Raw genomic sequence first — 3,837 nt, forward strand, 5'->3', positions numbered from 1 at the left:
GCTCTTGTGGGGCCGGATGAAATGAAGTCGCGGGCCGGATTTGGCCCCCGGGCCTTGAGTTTGACACCCCTGCCTTAGAGCCTCACATCGTACAAGGAATTGTATATTTTTTCTCACAGTTTTTACTGCAGCTTAATTAGTGAGGGCAGCATTTTCTGACTGTGATTATATCGTCTGAGGTATTTCTCTCTGACAGCTGACGGCTCTGGATGTGAGTTTTTGCAGTGAAACCAGAACAACGACATGCATTTAACGCTTTAGTTTGAAGCTACAGTCGGTAAAAACAACCAATCAGAGTCAATTAGCCTGTAATGCAGAGTCAATCCTAACATATCTCACTCTACAGCCAAACAGTACACTTCAATATGCTTCTGAAATCATTTTAGGGGAGAAACAGGCCATGAATTTACTGAATCCTGGATGGTTAGATACTTGATATCTTTAAATGTCTTTTTTAGATATCCCCTTTAATATGATATGAAACAGAAAAAAATCCATAATTAGCCGGTTTAACATGAAATAAACGATTATTCTAATATCAGATAGTTCCTGTTTATTTTCATGTAGGTCAACGTATTCATTATTTGGCTAATTGTTGGAGCTCTAGTTCACAAACAAACCACTTTTTTTGTTTACACTAATACAAGCTTTGTAGTAGTTACATTTCCACTGACAAATGTAATATTTGAATCCTGTACACATGTTCAGTTCTAGGTGGAGTTAAATTAAGTATTTTAATTGAACTGTACTTGTGTTTCCAGGAGGTCTTCATCTCCTCTGTGTAGTAGTTCATGTAGCACTGCAGCCTGATGCCCTCTGGTGTGCACTGAAGCACCAGCTCAGAGGCAGAGGCACCTGAACACACACACACACACACACACACACACACACACACACACACACACACACACACACACACACTCACACACACACCCTCACACACACACACACACACACACATCTCACACACACACAACTCACACACACACACACACATACACATCTCACACACATACCTCTCACACACACACACACACACACATACCTCTCACACACACACACACACACATCTCACACACATACCTCTCACACACACACACAACTCCATCACCTCTGATTCAGATCTCCCNACTAGTTTTATATGTATGTTTTTCTGTGTGTTAACACCATGTTATTCTTCTCAGTGTGACGTCGGCACCACAGGACAGAAGTCCATCTCTCGGATCATTGACTACCTGGAGCACTGCTAGAGAGAAGCCCGACACACACACACATCTCACACACATACCTCTCATACACACACACACACACATCTCACACACATACCTCTCACACACACACACACACACACACATACCTCTCACACACACACACACACATCTCACACACATACCTCTCACACACACACACACACACACACATACACATCTCACACACATACCTCTCACACACACACACACACATCTCACACACATACCTCTCACACACACACACATCTCACACACATACCTCTCACACACATACACATCTCACACACATACCTCTCACACACACACACACACATCTCACACACATACCTCTCACACACACACACACACACACATCTCACACACATACATCTCACACACACAACTCCATCACCTCCGATTCAGATCTCCCTCTCCGTGACCTGTTACAGAAATCTGAAAGAAAAAGGGATTTATTTTTCCCTAAATCGACTTAAAATGATTTTATAGTTGCTCTAAATGAACGAGACACGTACCGCCTGTGATCAGGTGGTATAAGAAACATCCTATGGATTTGATCAGACGTACAATCCTAGCTTTCTAATTGAACATGTGACCATTCATTCCAAAGCCTGTCCCGTTAAAGTCTCAGAAAGCTCGACGTTAATTGTTTATTCTTTTCTATAAGAAACATCCAAGTTTCCTTCTTGAGCTGTGACTTTAAACGGTGGGTTAGTTAAACAGTAAAAGAACCCATTTTATAGTTTTAATGTCAAATTCATATTTCGTCCCTTCAGAAAAGTCTCCGAAAGCTCGACGTTAAAATCAACTTTATTTTTTATATTTTATTCTAATATCAATTTGGAGCGAAATCACATTAGTGACGAATTTACATAGAAATGAATTCCTGTTCCTGTGACTCACGACTCAGCGACCGGAAACAGAATGTTTGATAAAAGATCAGATTCAAGTCCGTAGTTTTATTTATTGTTTCCACCGTTTTTGTTTGTTTTAATTTGAATGTAAATCAGATCGTTCTCGTCAAAATTAAGTTAGAATCTTTTTTTTTTTTGTTATACGTCCTCCCCGTCATCCTCAGTCAGAAACCATCGCTCTGAACAACGGGTTTCCGGACAATCTTATTTATTACTTTTTCTCCTCTTCCTCCTCCTCCTCCTCTTCCTCCTCTTCCTCTTCCTCCTCTTCCTCTTCCTCACCTCAGATTGCAGTTTTTTGTTGAAGTTGTTTTGAGGCGTAAGAGTAGTCGATTCTTCCTCCTCCTCTCGTCTGCCGCTGACTTTTTTAAATCTGTTTTCCCAGCATGCATCAGGGCACAATGACCCTTGTTCTCCATCAAAGCGCCGTGTCTCCGACCCTCACCTCCTCTCAGTCACAGCAGAGGAGCGTCTGATCTCTCCACCTGCAGAGAGGCTTTTCAAAAACAACACGTTGACACCTCAATGTTTCTCTTTCGCTTGTTTTTCAGAAATGATTCAATTCTGGCTGAAAAACCACAAAGTTTGTATTTTGTTGTTCAGGGAAAAGCCTCCTCTGAGACGTCTCATCGGTCTGCACACAGGAGGAAGAATCCAAGTGTTGCACACGTCCCTAATCCTGCGTTTCCATTCCCAGGACGCCTGAAGCGGCAAAGTGTTTATTCCAACATTACAATATAAATCCTTATTCCCTCTCCGTGTGAGGACGATTCCAATCGCTCTTCAGACTTCAAAGATATGATTCAGCAGATTAATTTTGAATTTTGACTTCACGAAACAAGAGTGAAATAATTTGTCCCTTAAATTTGCCCCAAAAGTCTCAGAACACCCGACGCTATTCAGTTTGTCTCTTCTCCACAAAACGGATTTTTATTTTATTTGCACCTCTCGTCTAAACTCAGTCGATTCATCTGTTTTTCTAATGATACGTTTTCCTCCATCAGGACGGAGAACAGAAAGTCTGTCCTTAGTTTTATTTATTTTTTGAAAGATCCACGGAGGGGTCAGTGTCTCTGAATTGGAAAAACTCTCATCCCGTTAACTTGCATTCATCCGTTCATCACACACACACACACACACACACACACACACACACACACACACACACCCACACACACATCAGAAACTAACGCGAATAACATTGTTACGGAAGAAACTACGACGAACGTTGCATTATTTTCGTTTGTAAAAGATTTAACCAGTTATTTCATAAAGAATAGATGTTGAGTTAGGTGTAATATTTTGGAGCCTTTTTATGTCTAATTATTCTGTGAGTTTTGAGAAAACTTACTTTACAGTCCGTATTCCTTTCCTCTCTGCCTGTCTTCATGACTTTCATAGTTAAACATAGTAAATGTTTTTAATTTATTTGTTCCTATTAGGTTTCTGTAAGCGCGTTTGATCCATGTTTCTAGTTTCACGACGGCAGGCCCGTTTTGTGCGTGTGGAACGCCTCCTGCTGCCGAATCTTTCCTCTCAGCTAAAGTCTTTCTCTCTCTCTCCCTCTCCCTCGTCTTCTCTCATCTCGATGTCCCATGCTGTAAATTTCAATTGGGGGGGGGTGTATGCAGTCGTGGAGACGAGGATGTGCTCGTTGTAGTACATGTACGGGGTAA

At 41.4% G+C, this 3,837-nt stretch overlaps 1 long non-coding RNA gene across 1 annotated transcript; it reads left to right on the forward strand.

The window, feature by feature from the left end:
* The first annotated feature begins 1,039 nt into the window (after positions 1-1,039).
* Positions 1,040-3,336, forward strand: LOC104964043 (uncharacterized). The gene is made up of 3 exons (XR_800371.1): positions 1,040-1,079; positions 1,493-1,520; positions 1,625-3,336. It is a non-coding gene; the product is annotated as an uncharacterized lncRNA (long non-coding RNA).
* The last annotated feature ends 501 nt before the right edge of the window (positions 3,337-3,837 follow it).

This window comes from Notothenia coriiceps, unplaced genomic scaffold, assembly GCF_000735185.1.
Source record: "Notothenia coriiceps isolate Sejong01 unplaced genomic scaffold, NC01 NC01_scaffold00036550, whole genome shotgun sequence".
NCBI classification, from domain to species: domain Eukaryota; kingdom Metazoa; phylum Chordata; class Actinopteri; order Perciformes; family Nototheniidae; genus Notothenia; species Notothenia coriiceps.